At 33.7% G+C, this 24,891-nt stretch overlaps 1 long non-coding RNA gene across 2 annotated transcripts; it reads left to right on the top strand.

Moving 5' to 3' along the window:
• Positions 1-10,796: 10,796 nt before the first annotated feature.
• On the top strand, positions 10,797-22,755 carry LOC143443680 (uncharacterized). 2 transcript variants are annotated; one of them, XR_013112856.1, is made up of 4 exons: positions 10,797-10,844; positions 14,204-14,361; positions 15,336-15,412; positions 16,956-22,755. It is a non-coding gene; the product is annotated as an uncharacterized LOC143443680 (long non-coding RNA). The 2 variants fall into 2 exon arrangements; XR_013112857.1 differs by lacking the exon at positions 15,336-15,412.
• The last annotated feature ends 2,136 nt before the right edge of the window (positions 22,756-24,891 follow it).

The raw sequence follows: 24,891 nt of genomic DNA, 5'->3' as shown, positions 1-24,891 counted from the left end.
TGTTCGAAGAGGACAGTTGCTTATGAGGCATTGAATTCTTAAAATTCCATTATTTTTAATCCCTTCACTTGATTGTAAGAGGCAAGCAGCCTCTATAGTCTGCCTCTCTTTGACTTCTGAGCAGTTTGTCTCCTTGCACAGCAAGGGCTCCCAGCACCACTAAGCTCAGTCTGTCTGACACAGCTTATAAGCCTTTGAGAAGAGCTCAGGTTGGTTTCTAAGCCCACCACTCAGAGTTGTCAGTTTGCAGCATATAGACATGTTCTAGCTTAAGCCATAAACCCCAGAATGCTTGCCAATTTAGCTCGCCTTTTATCTTAGCCCCAACCCCACGTATTCTAGTCCCAAACTGCATAGCTCTGTTAAGAAACCAGTTCTCCTCAGCGCCTAAATCTTAAGGCAAGGTGCGTGTTTTCCAATCAGGAATTTTCAATTATTTTTTAAGAGAGTTCTCATTTGCATGGTGGATGCCATCTGCTGCTGAACCCAAATAAAGCTACTTGAATTGATCCTGGCAGCTGTGGTGACACTCCTTGCTACCCACCCTAGTGTTCTGGGTTCCCAGATGAAGGACACACACAGCCTTATATTTTGATATGCCTTAAACAGTTCAATGGCTGGACCACTTCCTAACCGCCATGTAGCTAACAAACTCCCCTCCAATATTCTTGAGTTACTTATTAAAATCTATATACCTTCTTGGCTGCCCCAGACCCAGACCTTCAGCTCTCTTGGTCTGAGTTCTCCAGCACCTAAGTGATGGCCATGTTCAGTCCCTCTCAAACATGATATCTACTTTAGACCCTTTCTCAGTCCCTTGTCTTGGAATCCTAAAGTCCTGCCCAGCCATTGGCTACCGAAAACTTGATTTAACAATCAAACCAACTGGGGACTTTGAAAATTTCTTTAAGTGCTTCTCAGCTATTCGAGATTACTCTGTTATGAATTCTCTGTTAAGATGTATATTCCATTTTTGATTGGGTTGTTTTAATTTTTTAGAGATTAGCTTCCTGAGTTCTTTATATATTTTTGATGTTAGCTCTCTATCAGATGTAGGGTTAGTGAAGAATTTTTTCCCAATCTGTAGGTTGCTGATTTATCTTATTGACTATGTCCTTTGCCTTACAGAAGGCATTAGGTCCCATTTATCAATTCTTGATCATAGATCCTGAGCCTTTGGGGTTCTGTTTAGAGAAATTTTCCCAGTGCAAATGAGTATGAGGCTCTTTCCAACTTTCTATTCTATTAGATTCATTATAACATAATTATTAGATTCAATGTATCTGGTTTTGATTTTTTAATTCTTTTTGCTATTATCAATAAAAGACACCATTTCTCCTTTCCCTTTCCTCCTTCCAATCCCTACCATATTCCTGTCCCTTCTTCCCTTCAAATTTATGGACTTTTTAAATGACTAATTGCTATTGTATGCATATATATTTGTGTGCATACATAGATATATTGCTAAATATAACATGTTCGGTCCATATAATGTTGCATACATGCATGTTCTCAGGGCTGACAAGTTGTACTGTAATGTTGCATGCATGCATGTTCTCAGGGCTGACAAGTTGTACTGTAAATGAACTGTTGTGATCTTTTTGGGGGGATGCCTGCTTCTTCAATTCCCAATTTTCCTTTATTGCTTGTAATGCTTTCTGTACAATTGAGGCCAGTGAGATTGTCTCTATCAAGCTTGTCACACCTTTCTTCAGCTCACATTTGGGCAGAGATGTTGTTGAGACTTTATGAGTGTAAACTCTAATGTTATAATGAAACGTGTGATATCTTTATAACATCAAATCTACAGTCATCACATCACAGCCCTATTCCTACTCTTCTGGCAGTTCACATTTTTCTTCCTCTTCTTCCTTATTATTTGCTGAGACTTACTTGAAGAAGTATTTTGTAAATGTATCCAATGAATAATTATTCTAATAATTGTATATGTCTGGCTTGTCAATATTTTTTTCCTTTCATTGAAAAGAGACTTTTTATCTCATATGACATATTCTGATTATGGATTCTTCTCTTACTCCTGCCAGTTATTTTTTTTTAACTCCCTTCTATCAGGGTCCACCATAGTATGTCTCTCATTTGCAAACAAACATGTTTCTATGGGATAATAACATTAAGTAAGATGAAAAAAAAACCTAACAAATAGGAATAGGAAAACCAGATACACTGAATCTAGTAGATTAGAAAGTGAAAAAGAGCCATGAACTCATTAGCATTGGGGGAGGAGATTTCCCAAACAGTATATATATATATATATTCACTTGTTTGCACACTCAAAAATCCCATAATATCATTAATATGAGCCCACAATATATATGCATAAAGTACCTTTATGGTAAAAAGAGGAAAATATAGATTAAGAATATAAAAATTAAAGAACGAGTACCCTAGTGTTACTTCCTTTTGCAACATAAATACTTCAATACTTCCTCTGTACATAACGTTTTGAAATGGTTCAATTTATTCTTATTTTAAATTTTATGGTAAGTCAAAATTATGCAATAAGCTTAATAATTAGAAGTAGCTTTGAACTTTGAGATTTTTAACCCCATCAAAATTGTTAAGATTTCAAGAACTCCTACAAATTAAATAAGTATGTGTTACATTATGATATTGGCGTAAGTCTTTGAGGAACAGAGGTGGAATTAATTAAATTTAATAAATTTAATTTAATAAAATTAAAGGTATATGTTTATACATCTAGAGAAATTGTTCAGTAGTTAAGAGTGCTTGATAATCTTGACACTGTGCTTGATTTATTTCTAGAATCCACATAGTATCTCATAACTATTTATAACCCCAACTCCAGAATATCTGGCATACTCTTCTGGCTTCTGCAGACACCAAGGATGCAGGTGGTTCATATACATACATGTAGGCAAAGCATTCATATAATATACATATAAATACAACCCTTAAAATGAAGTGTTTAGTTGTCACATTGAGATATGGTTAACTTGGGGTGATTAATCTTTATGATCAATTGCCCAGATTTAGAGATTTCTAGAAAATAAACCTCAATTTATGCCTTTGAGCAATTTTTTAACAATGTTTAACTGAAGATAGAAGACTCAGCATAAATGTGATGGCAATACTTCATGGACTAGCACAGTACTGAAAAACAAAATACAAAATTTACAGTAGTATTCGGATTACCATTTTTTCTATATATACAAGTATACTGACATAACTGCTGTAGTTGATATATAAGTATACTGACATAACTTCTGTAGTTGCTACATCTTCTATATCAAGGTTGACTCCATTCTTATGGATTGTTAACAAAAATACATGTTCTTTCCCTTAAGTTGCTTTTGACAATTATTTGATGCCAGTTATGAGACAAAGGGATATTCATGTAAATCTTATTAGTTAGAAAATATCTTCAACAAAGAGTAGCTTTGTCTATAATGACAACAAAACTATAATGACAAAACATTCAAGTAATCAACTACTTTCTTATTAAAATTTAGGTGAGTACCCTGAGTTTAAATGCATACCTGGCACCAGTACTGGGAGCAAACAATCTATGGTTAGACAGTCCTACATCCTACTGAGAACCTACTACTATTACTCTACTAAGCAGTTATAGGATTAAACAAACTATAAATCACTTATCATTATAACAACAGATTCATGCATATCTCATCTTTCAACAGAGAAGCTTCCTTTTGCAATATATGGTGATTAAGTTAGTGACTCACAGTTGGTTATTGTTCTGATCTAACTGACAGTTGGTATATAGAAAAATGAAAATAGATCCATATTTGTCACCTTGCACAAATCTCAAGTCCAAGTGATTGAGAACATTAAAATAAAAACAGATACACTGGATAGAATAGAACAAAAAGTGGGAAGAGTCACAAACTCATTAGAGCAAAAGGGAGGGGGCAAATTTTCTAAACAGAACTCCAATGGCTCAGGCTCTAAGATCCAAATTGATAAATGGGACCTCATGAAACTGAAAAGGTTTTGTAAGACAAGGGAGATAATCAATAGTACAAATGGGCAACCTAGAGATTTGGAAAAATCTTTCACTAATCCCACATCTGATAGAGGACTAATGTCCAAAATATATAAAGATACGACTATTTAAAACTGGATAATGATTTGAAAATACATGTTTTGGGGCACAAAGAGGTATGGTGGTTCACTCTCATACTCTTTACTCAAAGATTGAGGAATTACTATTTTTCAAATTAGACTGCACTCTAAAATAAAGTCCAGTTCTGCTTGGGCTACAGAGCCAGCTCTCATAAGCACAAATAAACCTAGTGTACCTTATCATAGGCTACATTTATTTTAAAGATTTTTTATTAGCTGGTTATATTAACCCTGATCTGTAACTCTAGTAGTTGTGCTTGTACCAAAACAGACAGGCAAATACACATACCTACACATACCTGCATATACTCTGTCTCTCTATCTCTTTGTCTCTGTCTCTCTCTGTCTGTCTCTCTCTCTCTACACACACACATGCACACACACATGCTAAGGATTACTAAGTGAATCATTCACTTCCGGGTACAAATTTCTTTTGATCTCTTGACTTGAACTCTTCTGTTTATTTGCTTGTGTGTGTGTGTGCATGTGTGACATATATATTTTATATGTATATATATATATATGGAAATTCCTGTTAATTTACTGCTTTTTTACCTAATGAATTTATTCTTCTGTATGGTAGAATGAGTTTTCCCTTTGCAGTCACATTTTAGGCTTAGATGGCAAATGTGAGTAATATTGTGGAACTCAATTTGCTCTACCAGTTGATGGAACACCTCACCATTAAATGACTTAATTATTGTTTTTCTTATCTAATTTATAATCCCTCATTTTTGAAAAGCTAATGTAGTTTTCTCCTATCTCATGTATTTCTCGAGGTGATCTTCAAGCTCCTTCAATTCCAATAGACATATTTTAATTAATAACAAGTTCAAAATGACACTGTCATTTTCTATGTACACCAAGGCTTCCTAAACTGTACTCACATACTATCATTTAAAAAAAGGCCATTCAATGCAGTTTGAAGTGTTTTCTTCAGAATAATCATATAGACAACATTATTCTCTTCAAAGTGTTTATTAAGTTATAGTATCATTTCTTAACACATGTCTAGGGAATTATATAAAATAAAATCAATTTTAATGTGAGTCTTTTGCTACATACATGTCACTGATATGATCTAATTATTATTCAACATGAATTTAAAATCTGTTTTACAACATTCATTTTCTTGTTTAGTATTTGAAGTTTAAAGTACAGACTTAATTCTACATCCTAAAACAATGAAAATTTCTGTCTTCTCAGTGTTCTGATATAAATGAGTTAGTAGGGAAACTGTTTCAAGCAGGTTGACTTTGTTCCGAAGTAACATTTTCTATTCAGCTAAAGTTCAACTGACTTTGACTTCTCTGAACTGGCTGTTGTGAAATTGCCCTCGGAGCTTTATTGGAACTGCTGCCGTCTTAGTAATGAAATGTTGTGTTGTGAAAGTCATGCTCAGAGTGTTGATTCTGCTTCTAAGTGACATTGTTGGAGCATAACACATATTTAGTTACCTACCTGACAAGTTGTCTATTTAACACAGAAAAAAATGATCTGACTATGATTGATGGCCCAGCTGCCCTTTTTCAGTGATGGGGAAAATAAGCTGAGTCAAAACAGATCTGGCTGCACAAGGGCGAGTCTGTCTGCAGTGGATTCCCTCATTTCTCTTCATTTAGAGAAGGCTTTCCTTTGAGCGTATATTCCCACAGTCTCCAATCTACCAACCACTGTGATTATTGCTTTCTTCTTTTCACTTTGAAATTACTTTAGAAACATTATTCTGCCAGGGTCTACATTAGAGTAAAGCTTTTCATACATTTTTAGCTACATGCTGTCTGGGTCAAGGACAACAATACTGAAAATTGAGTCCTTGCTAAGGATTACTAAGTGAATCATTCACTTCTGGGTACAAGTTTCTTTTGATCTCTTGACTTGAACTCTTCTGTTTATTTGCTTGTTCTTTTTCTTTTTAATTTATGTACCAGTAAATGTTCTTCACATAAAGTTATGTAATTATAACCATTGCGAGGTACTGTAAGATTGTAATTCCTAGGGATATTAAAACTTGTCGCCATTTTAATTTGAAGCTCCAAACACTAATGTGGTAACTATGTTGTAGTGTTCAAAAATGTTTTACAAATGTTTACCTGAGTGAATGAGAAAATATTTAAGTGACAAATTTGAAAGTGAAAAAAATCTACGAGAAGGAGAAATGGTTAAGAAACAGCAGTGTGGTCACTTTAGGCCAATTCAGAAAGGAATTAGGAATAAATAATTAGAGGCAGGAACAACTAAGCATTAACTTATCTAAATAGGGTTTGAGTGTGCTTATGTGGTAAATGTAAAAGCAAGATTGACAAACCTAAGGATGCATAAGAAAGTAGTGTATCATTTGACTTTTTTCCAAAGTAAAACCCAAATTTTAGGATGTATGTAATAGTAATACTATGAATAAATGGAACATGGAATAGAAGCATTCTTTGTGGGTTGATATACTTGCTTCTAGAAGGCATAGACTTTTACATAAATATACCAGCACCAGTCTTGGAATGCTTGCATATGAGTTATATGAGTTATATGAGGTTTTAGAAGCCTGTAAAGAAGCCCAGATTTTGATATTTCACCTGCTTTACCACCAAAACATAATAGTAAAATACTATTTCTAATGACACTACACACTTTGGTTGTAAAAAATAGAAAATTCTAGTTGGAACTGAGTGGGATTTTTTTCCCTAGTTACTAGTATTCATAGTACATGAAGATGCAATAGAACTGCTAGGGGAGAAAACTCATAAACTTTATTAACCAAGTATCAGCCTTATGTACTATAATACTTATCCATCAGGAAAACATGTCCCCACCAGAAGAATAGTTGCACAGATACATTGTATGTAACTAATTAGTTATTATTAGAGGTCTGCTCTTCTGAAAGAAATATGAATCTGATGAAACAAAGGCCTGTGACTAGGTAGGTCATTAAACTAAGAGGAAAATATACAGTAGCCTGTGGAGCTGAGAAGTTCTTTTGCACAGGAAGTATTGGTTAAATTAGAGAATAATATTTGTCAAAGTGTGGAGAATAAGAAATTCTTTCATGTTCAGCACAAATTGGGACATGTGGAATTATGGAAAAACTAAATTGTACTGACTTTCATTAACCCAAAAAGAGAACTGAGGGAAAGTGCATATGAGAGTACTGAAAGAGCCACAACTCATATCATCACACTAGATCAAAATTCACTGGTGCTGATCACTCTTTGTGAGATTTTAAAGACAATTTGACAAATTTGTGTAACTTCTATGCATGCTATCAGGAGCTTAAGAAACAATTGATTTTGATAGACTTTGAGTCAAGAACTGTTTTCTACATTTTTTTTCTTAACATTATTTTCTCTTTACTAGGATTAACTTTAGAAAAAATCCCTTCACAGATCTGCAGGAAGAAAATCATCACTCAAATGCCAAATTATGTCTCCATAGCACAGACTTTCATTCTCCTAGGAATTACTAAAGAACTTAGTTTCAGTTGGGAAAAAAAGGCATTCTTCCCACTGAATGCCACTGACCCTTTTCTATCACCTAACAGGGCAAAAACAATCAACAAGTATTAGGACTTCAAAAAAATGTATTTCAAATGTCACAAGTTGGAAAGCATATTTAAAACAAAACCTGTGGTATTAAACTATTTATAACATGTATTAACAAACTACTTTAAAAGGTTTTTTTTTTTTTTTAAGTTTACATAAACTAGAGCAAAGACAGTAGAAAAGTATAACCATCTACTTTCTTTCAGGACACGTGGAGAACTTTCCCTAGCATTACCACAACACATAACACAGATGCCTTTGTTATAATTAATACAGTCCTATCAGTAAATTACTAGTAGCTGGCCACTTTTTTACTGCTACTAATCTTTGATCTTTGGTATACATTCTAAGAGTCTGTGGAAATGTAATATATATATTATATATATATATATATAATATATATATATATATATATATTATATATATATAATATACACACACACATATATATATTATATATATAATATATATGTGTGTGTGTGTATACACATATGTATATATACATATGTATATATGTATATATACATTATATATATGCATATTTATGCATCTTTGCTGTTATAACATTATACAAAATAATTTTTTGCCCGAAAAATTCCAGAAACAGCATTGGAAATCCATGAGCAAATTACAGTCTCACTAGAAGAGACCCATGCTTTATTTTTATTTGGAAGAATGTAGACTACACAAGCTTTTCAACCCTTTGCCATTATGCAAAAGAGTTGCTTGGTAATAACAATGGATAATGTTAATACTTGTAGTATGTGATTATTCCAAAGAAGTATATTTTTCCCAATTGGAAATGAGCAAATCAAAGCATAATTATATGCATATTACATGATCATCTGTGTAAATAAAAGTTTCTACCTGAAACTAGTTGAAGTAATGAAAAGAATTCAACAAAATCATAAGACACAATGAAACAAAATAAGTAAAATTACCAATAAGCCAATTACAATTATTTGAAACATAACAGTGAAATCCAATCACATTTAAAATAGATATAATTTTATTTAGAAATAGCTACAGAAAATTAAAAACATATTTAATCAACAAGGTGAAAGATCACTAAACTTTAAATGAAAAAAACATTGAAGAAGTTGAATATTATATGAAGATGAAAAAAATATTCCATGTTTTTAATTACAACCATCATTACTATGAAACTATCAATACTATACTAGATGGTCTGCAGATTTACTTGTAGCATTTAAAACTGCTTGATTAGAAATATTAAAAATAATAAAGTATTAGAAATAATGACTTCAATAAAATATAAAAGAAAGTTGATCATAGTAAGTTTAATAGGAAATAACAAATAGTTCTTTAAAAACACAAAACAAACAGAGGTATTTAAATATATTATGAAATGTAAAGTACTAATATAATTTGGATTCGTCTTCAATCACTCAAACAAACTTCAAAAAATTATCGTCCTGTCCTTTCATCAGAAAATTTTTCCTGAGCCTAAGGTTCAGATGTTGTTCTATAGATGCATGAGTTATGATCTTTGTTATAGTTTCCATCTGTAATAAAATATCTCTCCTTGATGAGGGGTGAGATCTGTACATGTTGGTGGATATAAAGTTAAGTATTTAGAGTACAGTTTTTAATCATATTGTTTGTAAGAAAATGTCAGATGTAGGTTTTCCTTTAGGGACTGTGACATTGCTAGCTATAAAGTGTTGGCTCTCTTTACAGTACCAGATATCAATTTCATTCTTCTCAGAAGTCTATGAATGCAAGCACATAGTTGTTGGTTTCCCTGCTATTGAAACATAAAAGACATCTTCTGGGTTGGTTGTTCATTGTCAGCTTTTACAGGCTTTACTACTGGCTGGAATTATTGATTAATTTTCTCCATTGGAAGCATTATAACACCTTCAGATACTTGAGAGTAGGACCTTGGGGAGAAGGCTTAAAGACCAGTTACAGCTCCATTCTTCAAAGCCCTATATCTAAAAGGTTTATAGTCTTCAGTAAAAGGACTTATCCTCAAGTTCTGGGAAGCAAATTATTACAATAATAACAGCCTATATTGTTTGGGTGGGGGTTGGGACCAGCTAAAAACAACTGAAAGGCAATAGGCTTCTGATAGTCTACAGCTCATTATGTTATTTTTTTGAAAATAGATGCTTTTATAAAATGTACTCTGATCATAGTGTTCCCTCTCACTGGTACTCTCAGTTACTCTTTACCTTCCCATTTATCTGGATCCACATTTTTCTGTCTTCCTTAGACAGCAAGCAGGCATCTAAGGAATAATTGTACACTGTAACAAGATTTAAAAAACTTCAGACTATGACAAAACAACCAAACAATAAAGAAACCCCCAAAAAGAAATTCAAGAAACACATATAGATGCAGAGACACACATGTCACAAACTCCCATAAGGTCACTAATCCAGGAGCTATAATATATATGCAAAGGACCTATATGGTAATGAAAAAAATGCCCTGTCTTAACATTATGAGAAGACAAAAAAAAAAAAAAAAAAAAGAAAAAGAAAAAGAAAAAATCTAACAACAAAAAAACCAACAAAAATAGAAAACAAACCTGCAAAGTGCAAAGATTCCATTATTAAGCTTATTTTGAATTTGTCCATTTACTGCTGGGCCTGAGGTATACTCTGAAAAGTGGATGTTTCTCCAGTGAGGTTCTCTGTGAGAAAACTAATTTCTCATTTACAAGTAGAGATAAATTGAAGTTAGCATTTGTGTTAGGGACAGTGTATGTGTCTACTTCTTTCAGCTCTAGAATTCCATCTGGTGCACACTCATACAGGTCTGGTACATTCTGCCACAATTTGAGTTATATGTGTGCCAGACAGATTGTGTTTAGAAGGCAATAGTATGGGTTGTTTAGGGGTTCCATAAAATTCCTTTGGCCAATAATTTAATTAGATGTAAACAATTTGAGGGATGTGAGTTCACTTTGATGAAGAGACATGTACAGTTGGGGCTCTGCCTCCCCTCATATTTGACAATTTCATTTAGATTATATATATGGGAAGTTTCTACTGCATGAAGTTTCCATCTGACAAGTGGACCTTGATTGTAGCTGTTCCATTTGTCAATCCTCCTTAATAATTAATTAGTTAATTAATTATTAATTCTACTTCTTAATTCCACTTCTGTGCTCTCCCTGTTTGATCCTACTATTCCAGTCATCCCACCTCAAATTCATCTGTAAGTATATGTTGGATTTTCCCTTCCTAGGGCATTCCATCTATACCTGCTATTACCTTATTCTACATAACCTCCATGATTATACTGTAGCTTGTTTATCAATGACAACATCTTATATCTACATATGAGCAAAATATGCCATATTTTCTATCTGGGTCAGAGTTACCTTACTCAGAATGATTTCTTTTTTCTGGTCATATCATTTACCTGTGAAATTAATGATTTCATGTTTTAAATGTCTGAGTAGAATTGTACAGTGCAAGAGTGCTATATTTTCTTATTCATTCATATGTTGAAGGACTTCCAGATTGTTTGTAAGCCCTGGGTGTTATAAAATAAGAAGAAAAGAATATAGTTGAAAAAGTGTTTCTGTAGTAAGATGAAGTGTCATTTGGGCATATACACAAGAACAACATAGCTAGATTCTTAAAGAATATCAATTCCATCTTTCTGAGTAGCAGCCACACTGATTTACATACTGATTACAAGTTTGTATTCATACCAAAAATAAGTAAGTGTTCCCATCACTCCACATCCTTACCAGAATTTTGTTTTATTAAGCTTCGACATGCTGATTTCTGTAAGATGAAAACTTAAAGTAGTTTTGATTTCCATTTTCATGATGACTAAAGATGATGAAGGTATCCTTAGGTGCTTCTCAGCCATTTGAGTTTCCTCTTTTGAGAATTATTTGTTTAGATCTGTGCCCCCATTTTCTAATTCGGTTATTTGTTTTTCTGATGTCCAATTCGAAAAAAAAAGTTTATATTTTTTGCATAATAGCTCTAAATAGGATATGGAGTTGGTGAAAATCTTTTCCTGTGCGGCAAACTGTGGCTTTACACAAATAATGGTGTTATTTGAAGTAGAGAAGCCTTTCAATTTCATAAGGTCCAATTTATTGATTGTTATTCTTAATGCTTGAGCTTAATTTACACTCTTCTGTTCAGAAAGCTAATCCCTATGACAATAACTTCAATTTTATTCACTACTTTGTTTTATATCAGATTCAGCATAGCCAATTGATTTATTTGTAGTTGAGTTGTATGCAGGGTGAAAGTATGAATCTATTAATATTATTCTACAAGCAAATATCCACTTTGACCAACACAATTTGTTCAAGATGTTGTCTTCTTTTAAAGTGTATATTTTGGATTCTTTCAAAAAGTAGGCATGGCAACTTATGTCTGGGTCTTCAATTTAACAATACTAATCAACCTGTCTGTTTTGGCAAAAATATATATATATATATATATATATATATATATATATATATATATATATATACTCAGTAGTAAAATTTTAGATTTGAGATGATGATATGGTTATACCCTCATCATTTTTTTTTTATCATTCAAGTGTGTTTTAGCTATGTTAGGATTTTTTATTTGGTGTGTGAGTGTGTGTGTGTTTCCATATGAAGTTTAAAATTGTTCTTTCATGTTATGCAAAAAATTGTGATGAAATTTTGATAGGGACTACATTGAGTCTCTAGAATACTTTTGGTAGAATGGCAATTTTTACTATTTAAATTCTAACAACATATGAACATGAAAAATCTTTCCAATTTTTTGACATCATCTTAATTTTTTTCTTTAAAGTGTTAAGGTTCTAAATCACACAAGTTTTTACTTGCTTAGTTAGAATTATCCCAAGATATTTACAGGGTGGGGCCTTGTTAAATTTCCACAATTCCATAAGGAATGCCATAGGTGTATCAACATTAATTGGCAGCCATGTTGTTGGTGTAGCTTCTCGAACATGTCTAGAAGACACTGTCTAGAAGCAGGTCATACAATGTTCTGCCTTTTCTGCACATACATGCGCGTGTGTGCACGCACACACACACACACACACATATAGTTATGTGTGTATAATTTTGAATTTTAAAAAAATTCATTGAATGTCAATATACTGTTAAATATATGTGTGTAGGTGTAGGAAATAATAATTACTATAAAAATAAAAGGTCATGAAATTGAAAGGAAGTAGAAATATTGTGGACATTAGGGAGAAGACATGAAGAAGTGAAATTATGTAAATACAGAACTCATAAATACTTAAAAATAAATATTTAAATAAAAATCATAAATAGTAATAAAAGGGTTACTGGTATAAGAGGCAAACATAATACATAAATGTATAAATACATTGTTATTAATAAGTTTGTGGAGAAAAATCTTTTATTAATTTTGGTCTATGGTGTCATGTAAACTAAATAGCCAGTTATATTTCATGAAATGGTCTTTTGTACTTATGATGTGTCCAGTAACAATTTCAATGTAAATGTGTTAAAAATCACAGCAGGCTTTGAAGCCATTGTGCTTTAAACTCAGGTTAGCCCAGCAGGACATTTTGGAACCTAAAAAGAGATTAGAGCAATTCTGTATGCCAACAACATAAGTGTCAACAGTAATTTAGAACAAAAATACATTGTGAAAATGTTTCCAGTTCAATATTTTTCTCTGAAAGCAAATAATCAGTACGAGGCTTTTGCAACAGAAAGTTAACAGGAAATATATTGACAAGTAAAACAAACAGCGTATTTAAGGAGGAAGCTTTAGAATTAAGGCAGTGTCATCGGTTACTAAATATATCAGTAACTTTAATAGGGTTTTCTAAATTCCTTATTTCCCTCATTGGCCACACATTTGGTAGAACTTTCTTCTGTGTCCATAACAGTGACAATTAGGGATGAGGGTTTTTGTTGAGTGGTTTATTCTTTTTGTTGTTGTTGTTTTTTGTTTGTTTGTTTGTTTGTTTTTCAAGACAGGGTTTCTCTGTGTAGCCCTGGCTGTCCTGGAACTCACTCTGTAGACCATGCTGGCCTCAAACTCAGAAATCTGCCTGCCTCTGCCTCCCAAGTGCTGGGATTAAAGGCTTGTGCCACCACTGCCCAGCAAGTGGTTTATTCTTATAAGCACTTCATTTTTGAAGCTTAAAATCTTCATTGGTGTCAGTGTACTATTCTGACCAGATAATGAATACTTAAAGAATATTTAAACTGAGAATATTTAAACTGAGTATCACATGCAAATCCAAAGTGAGGTTTCTTATAGAATGGACAATATTTTATATTCTCAGAAACAATGATAATACTTAAAGAACACATTAATTTACTGTTTAGCTAATACTCTCATTGAGTATTAGCTAAATTACATGGCAATAGATGTCTAAGTTGTGGATATTTTTTTTCAGCACCCTCAAATATATCTAGAAAAGAATAATCTGAAAAAATACTCTTATGCAACTCTATTATCACAAAAATGGTTAATACAGGTAATTGCATTTATAGATAAAATAATTTCATCATTTACCATTTATAGATAAAATAAATTAACCATTGTATCCTGTCGCAGATATCAGTTCATCATTTATCATCATACAATATGAATAATCAATGCAGCTATGCCTTGCTTGGTCTTTTTCCTGGGGCAGACTCCATGAAGTTCTGTTCTGCTCCCATGAAGATAGATCCTGACCTATCCTTGAGGAACCACTGTACTCAGAGCAATGGGTAAGAACCCTCCACCAAACCAGAAGCCCCAGAGCTGCAGCTGGGAGCCTGGTTCACTCAGGAACCATCAACAATCAAATCCTCATCGTCCCAAATACCATTCCACTTCTGTCCTGTCTGATTGGTCCATGTTGCTCAGGCTGTCTCCTAGCTGGTCTGCTCCTGTGACGACACCATATCCTGAACCATCCTAGAAAATCCATTGTACTCAGAGGAGCAGAGAATCTGCTGTATTCAGTGCAGTTGAGGAAGATGGACTCCCAGGAGCTCTAACATGCCCAGGATCATACCTCTGCACCTGATCTCACAACACTCAGAGGAAGCTATACTCCAAGAAACTCTAACATGCCCAGGATCATAGGAGTTCATGACCCCAGAGGCAGCATGAGTCCCAGGAGATCTTCCACCCAGGATCTCAGGATCACAGAGACAGCTGGACACTGAGGAGTTCTGACACAACCAAGATAATAGGACAGACAGGCTCCAGTCAGAGGCAATGAGTGCATGTAGCACCAGAGATAACCATATTCTCTAAAAAAAGAAAGAAAAACAAAAAAGAAAAGAAAAAAGAAAAGAAAATGGAATTTAGTTTGTGTTGGCTAATGGCACCTATATATAAAGTATGGTGGTTTGAATGACATTGTTGGAGAAAAAGAGTCACAGGGTGGACTTTGAGATTTCAAAAGTCTATCTATATATATATATATATATATATATATATATATATCTGAGATTTATTAGAGCAGTTTACTAGCTGTGTTCAAGCTAGGCCAACAATAGTTGTTTACTGATTAAAAAGTCCAAGATCCATTAGTATTACAGTCCACTATGCTGTATGTCTTAGTGGTCTTCAGTATATGCTGAAATCTCAAGAAAGTGAGGCTCTGTTACAAATTAGGTAGTGAATTTAACACTGAGAGCAAGTGGAAGCAAACAAGGACTAAGTGTTTCTTTCTTCCTTATCCTCTATATAGACTGTGACCAGAAAGTATGGCTCAGATTTAAGGTGGATCTTCCAATCTCAAAAGATCCCTGAGATATAATTCTGAAGGTATGGTTCTTGCCTTGCCAACTGAAAGTGAATTGCTTCTTGTGGTCCTTATGGTCAGGGACCAAGAAAAAGAAGCATTTACCAGATCAATTACCTGTATGCCATGTACCAAATGATGTGTTAATCTGCTCAAGTAAGGATATCACATTTGGAACAGCAACTCTTTTTTTTTTTTTATTAGATATTTATTTTATTTACATTTCAAACTTATCCTTCTTTCCAGTTTCAACCAGAAACCCCATATCCCATTCCCCCTCACCTGGCTTCTATAAGGGTGCTCCCCTACCCACCCAAACACCATTCACCTACACTGGGGCATCAAGCCTTCACAGGACCAAGGGCCTTTCTCCTATTGATCCCAGACAATGACATCATCTGCTACATATGCAGCTGGAGTGATGGGTGCTTCCATGTGTACTCTTTGGTTAGTTGTTTAGTCCCTAGGAGATCTGGTGGGGGTCTGGTTGGTTAATATTTTTGTTCCTCCTATGGGCTTGCAAATCACGTCAGCTCCTTCAATCCTTTCTCTCTCTCTCATTCTCTCTCTCTCTCTCTCTCTCTCTCTCTCTCTCTCTCTCTCTCTCTCTCTCTCTCTCTCTCTCGTTTTTCGAGACAGGGATTCTCTTTTTAGTCCTGGCTATCCTGGAACTCACTCTGTAGACCATGCTGGCCTCGAAATCAGAAATCTGCCTGTCTCTGCCTCCCAAATGCTGGGATTAAAGGCATGCGCCACCACTGCCGGGCTTCAATCCTTTCTCTAACTCCTCCTTTGGGGTCCCTGTGCTCAGTCAAATGGCTGGCTGAAAGTATCCACCTCTGTATTTGCCAGGCTCTGGCAGAGCCTCTCAGGAGACAGCTAATCGGGTTCCTGTCATCAAGCACTTCTTGGCATCCACAATAGTGTCTGGGTTTGGTATCTATAGTCACCTTGTATTCTTTATGCTCCATCTGTCTTTAACACAGCCAGATAAAAGAATATAATGGGTGATGTCTTACAAACTGCCACGTTGGCATTAGAAGTTGTGGCTCAGATTTATGTAGATCTTTTTACCTCAAATATCTAGATTTGATATGTCCTTACTCTTAAGTGATAGATCCACATAAACTCCATCCCTCGGGGATATATCCAGCTGTTTGGGTTTTAATTAATTCCAGATGTGGTCATGTTGACAACAAAGAATTGCCATCATGAACAAGTTATACGATTTTATGCTAAGTGTTATCTACTGAAAGAGAAATTTCTCTGATGATGGTTGAAGAATACATGAATATATGGATATAGTCATCTGTCATTAAGAGTCATTTTATTTGAATGTTTCTTTAGCAGAACAAAGTATTAGATTTACCCTTCAAGTTTTTGTCCCAACTGACAATGTAATGTATTTAATGGAGCATTTCTTAAATTCATTAAAGAAAGATTGTTGGTTAGTACTGCAATGTTTTTGTCACAATTGTATGAATGGGCATATCTTGTAAGACAGGCTATCATTGCAGCTTGAAGGTTATACATGTGTGTAATTGATGATTATTGTGTTTCTTTCAGGAGCATGTATAGTGTCTTCTGGCATAACTTACAAATTTATTCTCACACTATGAGAACTATGGGAACTCACTGGCCAACAACTCAATAGAACAGTAGTGTTGCAGTCCGAGCTGCCCTACGCTTGTGGGCCATAAATGTTGAGAACTGCACTACCCCACGTTTGGGGGCCAAAGTGTGTCAGACTGTTCTGTCAATGTTGGAACCCGCACTGCCAAAAGCCTTGGGGGCTAAACTGTTAGAGCCTGCACTGCCCCCAAATTGCTCCAGTCTGCAGGTCGGTGTTCAGCAAGAGAGAGATTGAGGAGGAACGTGAAGAATGGAGACCAGACAGAGTGTGATTCAATCCTGTTTATTCTTCAGTCTCTCTTCTTCTCTCCACGTCCCAAGTCTTGATTTCCTAGTCCCAAGTTCCTAGTCCCTAGTGCCTCCAAGTTCCAAGTTACTTCTTCCAAGTGCTAAGTGCCTAATGTCTAATTCCAAGTTCTTCCTCCAAGTGTGAAGTTCCTAGTTCCAAGTTGTACTGCACGTTATTCTCTTTTGTCTGCTTTCTAAGCCACGCCTCTAAGTCACACCTTTAAGTCATGCCCTTAGGCCTTGTCTCTAAATCTGATCTCTAAGTCACACACCTTTAAGTCTCACACACCCAAAGAAAGATCCTGGGTATCTAAAGCAAGATGTTATCAGAGTGTGCTTAGCTGTTGTAGGCTGTTGTAATCAAGTCTCTTATCAGGGTATATGGCTCAAGATTGCTGCAAGGATGATAGCCGCCTTGTGTCAGCTCCCCACACAGTAGTACATTCCTGGTACTGGAAGTTTTATTTACTAGTACATTATATATTCTTGGAACATTGACCTACAATTATAGGGCAGCTGAATTTTAGCTACTTTATAGTATGTATATATTTAGGAAGCTTCTACAGTAACAGGTATTGCTGCTTCAAAAAGGTTTTAATGTTATTTATCTCCCTTTAGTGATTTTAATTGCAGTATTTTTCATTGTGACTTTGTTAGAGCAAGTATTAATTTCTTGTAACAGTATGCTTTCTTGAGTCAGTATTAGATGATAATTTAGCACTTGCTTTATTTTAAATTTTAATTAGAGTTCCAGTGTTGATATTGTTGCATAGCAATATGACCTTCTCAATGCATTGAGGTGGTTTCTATTATTTTTCTTTTGTTTTCAGTCTTTGTTTAATACAATAAAAGTACAAATATCTGTGTTTTTACTATTTGATGGACTAGACTTATTTTATAGCTATTTTTCAATGTTATCCATGCCTTTAAGGATACCAATCATTTTAAAGCTCTTGGCAACAAATAGGTAGTGAAGGACAAACTACAACAATTTAAATTGAACTTCTCTTCTTTGCTGTTTTTTTCATTGTTATCTGTGAACTTCAACCCTTTATTGTGAGCCAAGCTCAACTATGAATTTAAAAGTAATGTTTGCTATTGAAGCCTAAACTTTCAGAACGTTAAAGAAATAACTTTATACCATCCTTTAAAAAGTGAATGATAATGTACAACATTGAGGCATTATATCATTAAGGAACTTATTTAAAATATTGAATTCCAAAGCCTTTAATTTACATGATATAATTAGGGGTATCAAATATAATCACATAGGTATTTTAATGAAATACCTTATTTTTCATTTGTATGATAAAATATAAGATATATTTATGCTATATATCTATGATTAAGGCAAAACCCATTTATGTTCCAGTGTTCATAATAAGTTTCTGAAAAAAATGTTTCAATATGTGAATCACTGAAGAGAAATAAAATTGATTCTTTTGCCATTTTTTACTAAGTCAGTGATGTTTTGAAACTGTATTTACTCATTCATAAAATATAAATTAAAAATCCTGGTTTAATCACTGTTAAGAGAAAAGAACATGTACACAGGTTTGAAATAACTAGCAGAAATTTTGGATAAAACTTTTATTCTTGCTTCCTAAAGAAGAAGATGAGTTCAATCAGTGAAAAGGGCCTCAAAATAAAGCTCTCATACTGCAGAAATCAGGCTGAAGTCCAATGCATAAAAAAAATGAGTGGAAATAACTAATTGAAAGTACCTATATTTTTTTGCTTAGTCGTGTTTAAATATCAATTTTTCCTGTTTTCAATTCTTTATAAAGGCCAATAAATTTAGGTAGCTAATATTTAGTAGCTAAATGTGTAGGCACATATACATTTTATTTATGTACATTTGTTATCATAGATTAATATATATATTAATTGAGTAATATATTAGAATTGACTGATATATATTAACAGATTAATATATTATAATAGATTAATATATATTTTAATATTGAATTCAATTGAACAATATAACTTCATGACAAAGAACAAAAATTTTCCTAAGCTGGATATCTAAGTATAAAGAAGACATAAAGCAAAATGAATATTCCTATTCACTTTAGATGTATTAAATGCTCAGTCTTCATTTGTTTCAACAAGGAGTATTACTTTTAAACACAGAAAGCAACATCTGCTTTAAATACTCTGACTTAAAAGGTTTTTTTTGATCGTGGTCAAGCATTTTTTGAATGTAAATACTCAATGTAAGAATGAGAAAAAACAGTGCCAGAACATACATACATACATACATACATACATACATACATACATACATATACCTACTTATGTATACACACATATTTATTTATTTTATTTATTCAGTTACATATTTATCAGGGTCTATGAATTATGAAAAATTGCCTGCACAAAACTGTAATTCTGACGTTGTCTTGAAATGTAGCAGGGGTTACAATTATGTAACTGTCCACTTGCCACTAAGTCAATGGAGGAGATGAATAGGGCCATTCTATCCCAGCTTTATTCAATGTGATGACATCTTACTGAAGAAAGGGAAACAGAAATATTTTTAAACTCTAACTTTATGCCAAAATAGAAATATTGATGGTTCCTCAGTTTTCATATTCATATAAAAGGGAAGTAAGGCAAAATCTATACAAAGATTCTTTGAAAGAGATATTAAGTTTCTCTGGCGAGAGAAGTAGACAAGTGTTCCATCAAAGGTTAAAGAATAGACTTGTAAAGGCACAAATGTAAGCTTTCTGTTCTTCTATAATTTGTAATAAAACACAAAGTCATCCTTCAAATCCTTGAAGTAGCAATGAATTCCCTTGGTAAAATATGGTGATTTACTTGCTGCGTTTTCCCTGCCAGTCACAATCACTGTTAACATTTGCTGTTTTAGACAGTGAAATTCATTTTAAAATACTTCCTTTTAATAAGCACATAAAAGTGAGAATGAGAGTAGACATGAATTCAAAACCAGATGTTCTCTCTTCAACAGGAGGAGCATTTCTGATTATGGAACTCAACTTTTTCTATGTAAATATATGTCTAGGTCTACACATGTACATGCCTGCACACATGCACGCACGCACACATACACACACACACACACACACAAATAGTTCAGCTCGTATTTTATGCAAATTAGTGATATTTATCTAACTTAATATATAGTCACTGGTTTTGCTTAGTCCTTAAAAGAACATTCACATGTTTTAATCCCTGTTCATTAAAATCCATGAATAGACTTTTTTTCTATATTTAGATTCCATTATTAAATCATTTGACTCTGAACATATTCTGGATATAAGGGATGAAAAAATTAGATGCTTATATTCAAAATGTAGATTGTGCTAAAACAACCATCCTGTAATCTAAATGTGTATGATATATAAGTGAATACGAAAATACAAAGCAAGAGTAAAATATTTGTCACAAAACAGGAAAAAAATAATATTCAGTCTCCCTGAACACTAGGTAATGAAACACTGTGGATTACAATTATCAGATTAAATAGCTGTGTTCTTTTTGCTTTCATTCATTCATTCATTCATTTATTCTTCTCTATTTCTCTTAGCTATGTTTATTTTGCTTTACAAAATTATAGTGGTATAGGGGTAACAAAGTTCAGGCTAATATAACTAGGTTTATATTAGCACTTTTGAACATTATTTATAAAGGTATAAAGACAGTTGTGCATGTCAAATATACCATGAAAATTCATGAAATGCTGGCTTAGAATACTTGAGAAATACATAGACCAAGATGCTAATCCATGATCTATTTTGAAAAGTACATTTTAATGAATTTAAAAGCCACTCATAGCTTGACAAGGTAAGTTATTTCGACTGATACTCAAACATATCAGACTGACAATAATAGTCTTTGTCACCTCAGTGTAGAAACAAGTGTTATTGCTTCATACCTGGTTCCACTGGTGTGTGCTTTCTTTCTCTGGTATATTAAAATATCAGTGTCAGAGTGGTATTAAACAAATACATGCATTATTTCTCCTTCTGAGACACACACTTGTCAGTTTCCAAACATTTATAAAGAAAATATGAGAATACAGTGATATACATATGTCTAATGTGACATAAAAGTCTATGTATCCTAGTCACTAGGTGTCTACATTGGCTTTCATGTCCCTGAAACCTGACATCTGCACTGTTCCCTGAAACCCTTAATCCTGTCCATCTAATAACATATATATCTTCATAATCCTTGGTGTCCAAAAACATGTCATTGTTTCTTTATTTAAAAAGTCTACCAAAATTTAAATTCAGAAAATTAACTTATAATCAATTGTAGTATAACAATAATACTTATTCATGTTCAGTCTTCATGTTCTGCTTTTGACTGCCACATTTATACCACGTTCCAAATAAGTTAAAATTAGGCTAAGATTCTAGCCCAAATTTCTACCACATTAATCTATATTCTTCCTCTTGCACAGTGTGGGTAACAGAATGTCTAATTGTATCACATAGCTTTTCTCATCTTTCTTACTAAATATATCTATATTGTTTATGAGCATAAATTATAAATACATATACAATATATATCCAGATATGTGTGGTGATGCACAGCTGTAATCCCAAAACTGTAGGTTGGACCTCTATGATTTCTAGCCCAACCTGATCTACATAACAAGGTCCAGGCCATCTATCCAGGGCTACCTAATGAGACCTTGTTTCAAAAAGAAAACAAATTATATTTTTATTCTTTTTGCTTAAAAGACTTATCTACTTTTAATACTATTAAAATGATTTTAATTTATTATTCTTTGACATTCATCTCATCTCCAGAGATGTACTTTTCTTGTCATTGATAGACTACTTGTTCTTTATAGATGTAATACTTTAGCTTAGCATGTGAACATCCTAGTGGGTGCACACATACAGCATGCAAAAATAGGAGCCTCCTTTTGTTTTCCTTCATTTTGCTACAAAGTGAACTAGCAATATTTGTTGTTAAATATATTTTTCATTTACTTCAAAAGAAACTTTTGCCATTTTGCTTTGTTTATTCAAACCTTAACTCTTTTTATTCAACCCTTTTTGCATTATTTTGTACCCCATAAATACCTTACTATTTTATACATATTGGTGATTCAATTATTAAGATCACTTAATGTTTTGAGAGTCTGGGTACTGTTATTGTTATTGATGTCATTTGATAGAGTAGGGATCCCTGAGCAACTCTCCTTTATCTAGGTGTCAGGGTGGAAATTGAAAGGGAGGTATACAGTATATTGGGAACTGAATTATTATAGGGACTTGTCACATCTGAAAGTCTTTTGCTGTGGTGAATGGTCATGGACTTCTAGTTCTTTGGAGATCATGTGAAACCCAAAGCTCACTACTCTATTGCTGTAACAAAATGTATTGTTATACTCATGAATGGGATTTTATAAATGATTGGCAGGTGAATGCTAGCCCATTCAATAAAGATGTTAATTTTAAAATGACAGGAAGCAATTTGGTCTTCAGTACAAAGATGGCATTCAGATGACTGCATCACCATATAGTTTATATCACCATACTTCACAGCTTTCATAAGGCAGCAGTTCAGATTCAAATTGAACACATTGGGGGTAGGAATACAGAAAACTAGCCAGTGAGCATCCCATTTTACTCTGGGAGAACCTTGTCCACTGCCTTGGAACCACCAGTGAATAGAAAGGTTATGTTCTTGTCATTTAAATAGACACCATGCCAGAAGAGCTGCCCACTAAATTCTGGACTATGATGATGTAAAGAAATGTGGTCATAAGTTCCTTTATGATGCCAATGTTTCCATGGATATCAGGCCCATAGGCAAGGCAATTGGTAGTTCCAGAGGAATTTATTTTTTTACTTGTGGTTATGGCAACTTTATTCATGCCAACTAAAAAGCAAGATCATCAACTCAAAACCCGTTAGCTGAATGTGTAAGTAAAATATGGTATGTCTACACAATAAAATATATTTTACACTAAAAGTGAACAAATACAACATAGTAATATGTAAACATTATATATATATATAATGTATATATATACATTATATATATGCATCATATAGATATGCTACAGTGTTGATTGGTCTTAAAATAAATTAAAGAAGACAGTTGTAAAAATGAATCACCCGTGATGTCTGCTGTTAGAAGTTCTAATCCTGATGCCTGCCCTCCGGACTTATACTACTCCAAAGGAATTTTTTTTAACAATTGAGAGTGAACTGTCAAACTTCTTTTGGTAATTCCATACCAAACAGAAGGCATCAACAAAAGGTAGAAAGATGATGACCTTTGGGCTCTACCACTGAAGTGGGCCTTGGTATTCTTTATTGTAGTGAATGGTTCAGTAGATTGTACAACATGCATAGCATCAGCATTAATGAATTTCATGTTGGCAGTATTTCTGTCTATTTGAAGATGGAAGTAGTCTTCCAATTGATGATAAGATTCTGTTTCCCAGCCTTGACTGTGATGGAATGTGGTTATAATGATAACAGAACGTGAACACCCTGTAGTTGAGGACAATTAAGCAGTCACCAAAGGGCAATAATATCCAGTTTTACCAGTATTTATTTCAGTACAGTTAACAAGGTGCCTTATGCCACAAATTAGGTTTACTACTTATCTGTACAATCATAGTTTAAATAGGAGACTGGTACTGCATGAGGTGTGATGTCTCTTTATTGGAAGAAACAGAGAACCTTCTTTAAGCTATGTTATTTTATTTGAATAATTTGTAACAAGTATTTTAGAGGAATTCTAATTCAGCAACATGACTGATTTGGCATGGGATTGCATACAAAAACCTTCTAGGTCTGTGTGATCTGGCTGGAATGTAGACACGCTCTCAGTGTACACCATTAATCTCAAACAATGTAGGTATGGTTAGTGTATGGAAGGAAGCAGATAAAACAAAAACAGTTTTACTGGCACAGTTTTATAGGGACAGAAGGTGTATAATAACTTTCTAATTATTTATGCATATATTATATGTAGGTGAAGACAGGATAAGGCAAAGAATGAGAAGAAACCAGAAGATTAAAAGAGAATGCCAAAATTAGTTTGAGGCCAAGCTAGGAGAGAAGTTTGGGCCAACAGAGCTGACATGAACCATTCAACCAGAGTTCAGAAAGAACTGGACAAGATAAACTTACTGCAGCAGTAAGCCTCTGACATGACAGTTACTTTTATAAAGTAAAGTTTTCCTTCCAAAATACTCATACTTAGTGTAAAATAATCTGTGCACGGAATGAGGTGGCATGAGGTCATGCTGACTGCCCGTCTTCACTCACCCACTTGCATTGTTTGCAACTGTGGAAAGTAATCTTGCAAATAGAATGTCTGGTGCATTCTTTTGTGGTCTTTGTCCTTTCTCTTCAAATCTTTTATTAAACTTTGAACATTTTATTTCTCAGAACTGTTTTGAATTTTCATTTTGTAAATGCCTCTTATGTTAGATCTTGGTTTTTCCATTTAGTATTTATTTTCTTCCTTCACTATTTCAAGCATGTCAGAGCAGGAACTATGTTCTGAACACTCTGGACATCACAGAACATTCCATATCTTTTTTTCTTCTGTATTTTGTTTCAATTTTTATTATTTTATT

Source organism: Arvicanthis niloticus, chromosome 10 (genome assembly GCF_011762505.2).
Source record: "Arvicanthis niloticus isolate mArvNil1 chromosome 10, mArvNil1.pat.X, whole genome shotgun sequence".
Taxonomy (NCBI): domain Eukaryota; kingdom Metazoa; phylum Chordata; class Mammalia; order Rodentia; family Muridae; genus Arvicanthis; species Arvicanthis niloticus.
This window is presented reverse-complemented; position numbering and strand designations above follow the sequence as displayed.